Source organism: Somniosus microcephalus, unplaced genomic scaffold (genome assembly GCF_052327205.1).
Source record: "Somniosus microcephalus isolate GS21.2 unplaced genomic scaffold, FLI_Smic_1.0 unresolved_chr8, whole genome shotgun sequence".
Classification (NCBI taxonomy): Eukaryota; Metazoa; Chordata; class Chondrichthyes; order Squaliformes; family Somniosidae; genus Somniosus; species Somniosus microcephalus.
This window is the reverse complement of record NW_028225186.1, coordinates 38039296-38048462: the sequence shown is the minus strand read 5'-3', so window position 1 is coordinate 38048462 and position 9167 is coordinate 38039296. Positions and strand designations below refer to the sequence as shown.

Genomic DNA, 9167 nt, shown 5'->3' with positions numbered 1-9167 from the left:
TAAACGCCCAAAGGATCCAAGGAAAGTGACAAGTTGGAAGCAAAGGGTAGTGGTCGATAGGAGTTTTTGTGACTGGAAGGCTGTTCAGTGGGACTCGAGAGAGCTCAGTACTAGGTCCCGTGCATTTTGTGTTATATCTCACTGATTTAGACTTCAATGCAGGAATAAGAAGTTTGCCGATGTTATATAAACATTGTCCATGTGGTTGTTAGTGAGGAAGAAAGCTCCAGACTGCAGGACGTTATCAATGAATTGGTCAGGTGGGCAGAAAAGTGGCAAATGGAATTCAATTCGTGGAAGTGAGAGGTAATGCATTAGGAGAGGCCTAACAGGACAAAGGAATACACAATAAATGGTAGGATATGGAGAAGTGTAAAAGATCAGAGGGACATTGGAGAGCATGTCCACAGGTCCATGAACGTAGCAGAACAGATAGATAAGGTGGTTAAGAAGGCAATAGCAAAAGACTGCGGATGCTGGAATCTGAAATAAAAACAAAAAGAGCTGGCAATATTCAGCAGGTCATTATTTCAGATTGCCTGCTGAATATTTCCAGCATTTTCTGTTTTTATTTCAGATGAGCTGCTGAATATTTCCAGCAGTTTCTGTTTTTTTATTGGTTAAAAAGTGTTAGGGAATATTTTCCTTTATTAGGCGGCAGGTGGTTAAGAAGGCAAACGGTATCTTGGCCTTCATAGCGAGAGGGTTTGAGCACAGGAACAGGGATGTCTTGCTGCAGTTGTACAGGGCCTTGGTGAGACCACATCTTGAGTATTATGTGCAGTTTTGGCCGCCTTTTCTGAGGAAGGATGTTTTGCCATGGAAGGACTTCTGCAAAGACTCACCAGGCAGATAGCTGGGATTGCAGGAATGATGTATGAGGGGAGATTGTGTCGATTGGGCTTCTACTCACTGGAGTTTAGAAGAATGAGAGGGGATCTAATTGAAACGTATAAAATTCTGACAGGACTGGACTGACTAGATGCAGGATCGATGTTCTCGATGGTCGGTGAATCCAGAACCAGGGGTCACAGACTAAGGATAAGGGGTAAGCCATTTAGGACAGAGATGAGGACGAATTTCTTCATCCAGCGAGTGGTGAACCTCTGGAATTCTCTACCACAGAAGGCAGCAGAGGCCAATACATTAAATATATTCAAGAAGGAGTTGGATATATTTCTTAGGGCTAAAGGGATCAACGATTATGGGGAGAAATCAGGAACCGGATACTGAATTTGGATGATCAGCCATGATCGCATTGAATGGTGGAGCAGTCTCGTGGGGCCGAACGGCCTACTCCTGCTCCTATCTTCTATGTTTCTATGTTTCTATTAGCCAAGGCATAGAATTCAAGAACAGGGAGATTATGCTTGAACAGTATAAATCACTAGTTAGGCCGCAGCTAGAGTACTGAAGACAGTTTTGGTCACCACAGTACAGGAAAGATGTGATTGCACTAGAGAGGGTACAGAGGAGATTTACTAGGATGTTGACAGGACTGGAAAATATTAGCTATAAGTAAAGATTGGATAGGGTTGGCTTGTTATCTTTGGAGCAGAGGAGGTGGAGGGGAGACATAATTGAGGTGCATAAAATTCTGAGGTGCCAAGATACAGTGGATAGGAAGGACCTATTTCCCTTAGCAGAAATGTCAATGATCAGGGGCGTCGATTTAAAGTAACTGGTAAAATGGTGAAAGAGGAGTTGACAACAACCATTTTCACACAGAGAGTGGAGGGAATCTGGAAGTCACTACCGATCACATTAATAGAAAGCACTATGGATATGTACCTGAAGTGCTGCAACCTACAGGGCTACAGACCCAGAGCTGGAAAGTGGGATTAGGCAAAATATCTCTTTTTCGTCTGGCAAAGACACGATGGGCCGAATGGCCTCCTTCTCTGGCGTAAATTTCTGTATTTCTATGATCTCTGCCCTTAATCTTCAATATTCCAGGGAATACAACCTAGATTATGTGATCTCTGCTCATAGCCTAACCCTTGGAGTCTTGGTAACACACTCGTGAATCTGCACCGCACTCCCTCCAAGGTCAATATATCCTTTCTAAGGTGCAGTGCGCAGAACTATACACAGTGGCCTAACCAGGCCTCTGTAAATCTGTCACACAACTTCCTTCCATTTACATTGTGCAGGGCAGTTGTCTAATAGTTTGCACAGGTCATTTCACTGTTGAAAGGTTGCATTTGCGCAACTGCGGTGGCCGAGTGGTTAAGGCGTTGGACTTAAAACCCAATCCCCGCACAGGTTTGAACCCTGCTCACAGCGATTCTACTGCAATTTCTTTACTTTATTTCATCGGTTCACTGTGGAGATCACTGGCCCCGAAACTGATCAGAATTCTCTCCACTGCACGTTATTACACTGATTAACCCAAAGCTGTTGTTCCAATTGGAAACACTAATTTGTCATCAATTAGAAATTGTGGATTTGTTTCAAACTGTTGGCAAAGATCAGTGAGAAATTTACACATAAGGCAGCACGTAAAAATTCCATTTAATAAAGAACCCTGCAATGTTTGGAAGGAAAAGAGTGGAAACGCGGTTTGCTTTTCTAAAGTTGAACATGAATTATAAAGTGTGCAAAACGACCACGGCAGGACTCGAACCTGCAATCTTCTGATGGCATCAGAATTTAGACCGAAGTCAGACGCCTTACCCATTAGGCCACGCGGCCACACAAAAGAAAGCTAAACAAATCCTAATAATGAGTGATGAAACTCCGTCACTGTGTTCATTTCAATAACAACAGAGAATGCTGGAAACACTCAACAGGTCAGGCAGCATCGAGTGAGGCAGAAACAGAGTTAATCTTTCAGGTCGAACCCTTCGTCAGAACCGGAAAAGGTTAGGGAAGAGGGATTTTTAAGCAGGGGTGGGTGGAGGCGAGGTAAGAATAAACGGAATGTCTGTGATAGAATGGAAGGCAGGAGAGATTGTCTTACAAAAGGGATGATGGTGCAAGGCAAAAGGAGAGGTAATAGGACAAGTTAACGATCAAAAGATGGCTCAAGATGAGGTGTGAATGATTATGGCAGAAACATTAACAAATGTCATGTGAGGAAACATGGGAACAAATTAAAAAAATAAAAGAAATACAGGGGCCAATTTATAGCCTGAAATTGTTGAACTCGGTGTGAAGTCCAGAAGGCTGTAAAGTGCATAATAGAAAGATGAGGTGCTGTTCCTCGAGCTTACGTAGAGCTTCATTGGAACAGTGCAACAGGCCAAGGAAGGAGAGATCAGAGAGGGAGTGGAGCAGATAATTATAGTGACAGGTGACCGGAAGCTCGGGGTCACACTTGCCAACTGTTCTGCAAAGCGGGCACCCAATCAGAATTTGGTGTCACAATGTAGATTCAGCGAATACAGTAACTAAATTGTAAGAAGTACAGGAAATCGCTGATTCACCTGGAAGGAGTGTTTGGTGCCCTGGGCGATGGGAAGGAAGGAGTTAAAAGGGCAGGTGTTGCATCTCCTGCACTTGCATGGGATGGTGCCGGGTGAAGGAGAAGGGGTGTTGGGGTGATAGAGGAGTGGACCAGGCTGCCATGGAGAGAGCGGTCCCTTCGAAATGCTGAAAGGGAGGAGGGGAAGATGTGTTTGATGCTGGAGGTGGTGGAAATGGCGCAGGATGATCCGTTGAATGTGGAGGCGGGTGGGGTGAAAGGTGAGGACAAGGGGGGAACCCTATCATGTTTCTGGGAGTGAGCGGAAGGGATGAGAGCAGTAGTGCGGGAAATGGAACAGACACGGTCGAGTGTCATGTCGACCATGGTAGAGGGGGATCCTCAGTTGAGGAAAATGAAAGACATACCGGAAGCACTGGTATGGAAGGTGGCATCATCAGAACAGATGCAACGGAGACAGAGAAACTGGGAGAATGGAATAGAATGGAATGGATAAATCCCCAGGGGTCTTGACAGGGTAGATGCTGAGGGGGTGTTTTCCCTCATGGGGGAATCTAGAATCAGGTGGCATAGTTTAAGAATAAGGGTTTGTCCATTTAAGACGCAGATGAGGAGGAATTTCTTCTCTCAGAGGGTTGTGAATCTTTGGAATTATCTACCCCAGAGAGCTGTGGAGCCTGAATCATTGATTATATTCATGGCTGAGATAGACAGATTGTTGAACTATCGGAGCGTCAAGGGTTAAGGGGGAACAGGCAGAAAAGGGGAGTTAAGGCCAAGATCAGATCAGCAATGACCTTATTGAATGGTGGAGCAGGTGCGAGGGGCTGAATGGCCTACTCCTGCTCCTATTTCTTATGTTCCAATATTCTTATAAGGGCAGCAGGTGCATAGGAACACCATCACCTCCAAGTTCCCCTCCAAGTTACACACCATTCCGACGTGAAAATATATCACCATAACTTCATCGTCGCTAGGTCAAAATCCTGGAAATCCCTCCCTAACAGTACTATTGGAGGACCTTCACCTTATTGACTGCAGCGGGCCAAGAGGGCTTCTCACTACCACCTTCTCAAGGGCAATTAGGGATGGGCAATTAATGCTGGCCTTGCCAGCGATGCCCAAGTCCTAGGAACAAATTAAATTAAATTAAAATTGTCACGACTTGATGTGGAAGGATTGCAGAGCTTTGATCTGATCCGTTGGTTGTTGGATCGCTTAGCTCTGTCTACACATGCGGTTTCCATAGCTTAGCATGTGTGTAGTGCTGTGTTGTAGCTTCATGAGGTTGGCACCTCATTTTAGGTACGCCTGGTGCTGCTCCTGAAATGCTCTTCTACACTCCTCATTGAACCAGGGCTGGTCCCCTGTCTTGATGCGAATGGTAGTGTGAGGAATACACCGGTCCATCAGGTTACAGATTGTGGTGGAATACAATTCCAAAACTGAGGCCCCCTCTGCCCTCTCGGGTGGACATAACAGATCCCATGGCACAATTGTAAGAAGAGCAGGGGGTGGTGAGGTTTACCCCGGTGTCCTGTCGCCAATATTTATCCTCAAATCACCATCACTAAAACAGGTTATCCTCGATTATCACATTGTGGGAGCTTGCTGTGCACAAATTGGCTGCTGCTCTTTTTCCTACATTACAACAGTGACTACAGCTACATTGCCTGTAAAGCGCTTTGAGACGTCCTCAGGTGAAAGGCGCTGCAGAAATCAGAGTCTTTCTTTTACAGCCTTCGAAGTCACAGAATCACAGAAACCCCACAGTGCAGATAGAGGCCATTTCGGCCCATCGAGCCTGCACCGACACATATCCCACCCGATCCCCGTAACCCCTACACCAACACATATCCCACCCTATCCCCGTAACCCACGTATTTAATCCCCCTAACACTAAGGGTCAATTGTTCACAGCCAATCAACCTAACCCGCACATCTTTGGACTGTGGGAGGAAACCGGAGCACTGACAACTGACAAAAACCAAAAATCAACATAAATTGAATTTAACAGCAAATGGAGTTAAGGCAGGTCGGTTAGCTCAGTAGGTTATGAACGTAGAGCTAATAATGCCAAGGTCGTGGGTTCGATCCCCATACGGGCCATTTACTTTCTGATGGTGTGGGTAGTTTCTTAATTTTGCTGTTTGCTGAAAAGATTGGAGCTGCAATACTTTGAAGCAAAGCTGCAAAACCTTAGTTCTGCAGAGAGCTCAAGGAACTAAAAGGTTGACCCTGTGTCTATCTGTCCACAGATGGCGCTGATCTACAAATTACTCCTCCTGGTCGCGTGGCCTAATGGATAAGGTGTCAGACTTCGGTATTAATTTCTGAGGATATTAGGATATCGCAGGTTCGAGTCCTGCCACGGTCTTTTTACACACTTTTTAATTCGTGTTCAGTTTTACAAAACCAAACCGTGTTCCCACTTCGTAGCTGAAGGTGATTCCATAACAAACACTGCAGGGCTCTTTATAATTAGTATTTTTGATGCTGCTTTGTGTGTGTATTGCTCACTCGTTCCCAACAAATCCACAATATCTAATTGATGCCGATAAATTATTAGTGCTTCAATTGGAACTTTGGGTTAATCAGTGTAATAAAGTGCAGTGGAGGGAATTCTGATCAATTTCGGGGCGAGTGATCGCCACAGGGAGCCGATGAAATAAAACATTTGTATCAAAGTCGCTGCGAGCAGGGTTCGAACCTGCGCGGGAAAACCCCATTGGATTTCGAGTCCAACGCCTTAACCACTCGGCCATCGCAGCTGCATATTAGCAAGCAAAAATGCTTCCTACTGTGAGTGAGTCAGGAACTAGCTCAGAGAAGACAGCTCATAAATACTCACCGATAAATCCAGCAGGGAATTCAGGATTAACTTCTTTGGCCAAAGAGTGCTGAGAATGCAATAGTTGAGGTGAATACTACTAGAAGCATTTAAGAGGAAGGGAGAAAGGAATAGAAGGATATGCTGATAGGATTTTTTAAATTCGTTTAAGGTTTGTGGGTGCGCTGGCAAGGCCAGCATTAAATGACCATCCCCAATTGCCCCTTGAGAAGGTGGTGGTGAGCCGCCTTCTTGAACCACTGCAGTCCGTGTGGTGAAGGTGCTCCCACAGTGCTGTTAGGGAGGGAGTTCCAGGATTTTGACCCAGCGACGATGAAGGATCGGCAATATACTTCTAAGTCAGAATGGTTTGTGACTTGGAGGGGAACTTGGAGGTGGGGGTGTTCCCATGCGCCTGCTGCACGGGTCCTTCTAGGTGGAAGAGGTTGCGTGTTTGGCAGGTGCTGCTGAAGAAGCCTTGGTGAGTTGCTGCAGTGCATCTTGTAGATGGTACGCACTGCAGCCACGGTGCGCCGGTGGTGGAGGGAGTGAATGGTTAAGGTGGTGGATGGGGTGCCAATCAAGCGGGCTGCATTGTCCTGGAAGGTGTCGAACTTCTTGAGTGTTGTTGGAGCTGCACTCATCCAGGCAAGTGGAGAGTATTCCATCACACTCCTTACTTGTGCCGTCTAGATGGTAGAAAGGCTTTGGGGAGTCAGGAGGTGAGACACCGGACGCAGAATGCCTAGCCTCTGACCTTCTCTTGTTGTCACAGTATTTATGTTCAATGGTAACACCCAGGATGTTGGTGGTCAGCTCCTTTGTTCATGTTGGACCAAGGTTTTAATGAAGTCGGGAGCCGAGTGCTCTTGGCAGAACCCAAACCGGGCATCAATGAGCAGGTTATTGGTCAGTAAGTGCCTCTTTACAGCACTGTGGATGATACCTTCCATTACTTTGCTGATGATTGAGAGTAGAGAGTAGACTGATGGGGCGGTAATTGGCTGGATTGGATTTGTCCTGCTTTTTGTGGACAGGACATACCTGGGCAGTCTTCCACATTGTTGGATAGATGCCAGTGTTGTAGCTGTACTAGAACAGCTTGGCTGGAGCACAAGTCTTCAGAATAATAGCCGGGGTGTTGTCAGGGCCCAGAGCCATTGCTGTATCCAGTGTGCTCAGCCTTTTCTTGATATCACGTGGAGTGAATCGAATTGGCTGAAGACTGGCTTCTGTGATGGTGGGGACCTCAGGAGGAGGCTGATATGGATCAGGCCAGGTGGTCCGTCCAGCTTCATTTTTATTATTTTGTTTCATAGCGGTTTGTTACAACTGAGTGGCTTGCTAGGCCATGTCAGAGGGCAGTTAAGAATGAACCACATTGCTATGGGACTGGAGTCACACAAAGGCCAGACCGGGTAAGGATGGCAGATTTCTTTCCCTGAAAGACATTAGTGAACCAGATGGGTTTTTACGACAATCCGATAGTTTCATGGTTACCATTACTGATTCTAGTTTTATTTGGGGGGTGAGGAGCAATAGAGAAGGAGGAGCCTCGTGTGGAGACCAGTTCGTGCAAATGGACTGTTTCTGTGGGGCAGACTCTATAATATTATGTAACACCCGTTTTAATCAGACACAGAATGATCCGGGACTGACAGCACATCCCTTTTAAACAGATACAGAATGACCAGGGACTTACAGCACATCCCTTTTAAACAGACACAGAATGATCCGGGACTGACATCACATCCCTTTTAAACAGACACAGAATGATCCGGGACTGACAGCACATCCCATTTAAGCAGACTCAGAATGACCCGGGACTGACAGCACATCCCTTTTAAACAGACACAGAGTGATCCTGGACTGACAGCACATCCCTTTTAAACAGACACAGAATAATCCGGGACTGACAGCACATCCCTTTTTAACAGACATAGAATAATCCGGGACTGAAAGCATGTCCCTTTTAAACAGTCACAGAATGACCCGGGACTGACAGCACATCCCTTTTAAACAGACACAGAATAATCCGGGACTGACAGCATGTCCCTTTTAAACAGACACAGAATAAACCGGGACTGACAGCATGTCCCTTTTAAACAGACACAGAATGATCCGGGACTGACAGCATGTCCCTTTTAAACAGACACAGAATAAACCGGGACTGACAGCATGTCCCTTTTAAACAGACACAGAATGATCCGGGACTGACAGCATGTCCCTATTAAACAGACACAGAATGATCCGGGACTGAAAGTAGACCCCTTTTAAACAGACATGGAATGCTGCCTGACCTGCAGAGTGTTTCCAGCATTTCATCTGTTTATATTTCAGATTTCCAGCATCAACACTATTTTGCTTTTGGAATAGAACTTTACATAATTGGCTCTGTGGCGCAATGGATAGCGCATTGGACTTCTAGTTGAATGATAGATTAAGGCATTCAAAGGTTGTGGGTTCGAGTCCCACCAGAGTCGGATTTTGGGCGAGGACTCGGTGGTTCCTCCACTGACAGCACATTTTGCAGTAAATCGGTAATTCAGAGAAGGGAAACTACCGCCCCGACACTTTCCCGCTGAGTACTCTCAACCCCTGAGTCAGTTACACAGGAGCAGGAGGAGGCCATTCAGTCCCATAGCCGTTTTGCATAGGAACAGGAGGAAACCATTCAGTCCCATGACCCTTTTACACAGGAACAGGAGGAGGCCATTCAGCCCCTTCAGCCTGTTATACAGGAACAGGAGGAGGCCATTCAGCCCCTCGAGCCTGTTATACAGGGACAAGAGGAGGCCTTTAACGCCTCGAGCCTGTTGCATTGGACAGGAGGAAGCCGTTCAGCGATACAAGGTCTGTACAAGAACAGTAGAACTCCATTCAGCCTCTCGAACCTGTTACATAGGATGA

At 46.1% G+C, this 9167-nt stretch overlaps 3 non-coding genes across 3 annotated transcripts; 1 reads left to right on the top strand and 2 right to left on the bottom strand.

Moving 5' to 3' along the window:
- Window positions 1-2605: 2605 nt before the first annotated feature.
- On the bottom strand, window positions 2606-2694 carry trnar-ucg (transfer RNA arginine (anticodon UCG)). Its single transcript is given in 2 exon segments — window positions 2606-2641; window positions 2658-2694. It is a non-coding gene; the product is annotated as a tRNA-Arg (tRNA).
- A 3422-nt stretch (window positions 2695-6116) lies between these two features.
- trnas-cga (transfer RNA serine (anticodon CGA)) lies at window positions 6117-6198 on the bottom strand. Its single transcript has one exon. It is a non-coding gene; the product is annotated as a tRNA-Ser (tRNA).
- Window positions 6199-8647: 2449 nt separating this feature from the next.
- On the top strand, window positions 8648-8740 carry trnar-ucu (transfer RNA arginine (anticodon UCU)). Its single transcript has 2 exons — window positions 8648-8684; window positions 8705-8740. It is a non-coding gene; the product is annotated as a tRNA-Arg (tRNA).
- The last annotated feature ends 427 nt before the right edge of the window (window positions 8741-9167 follow it).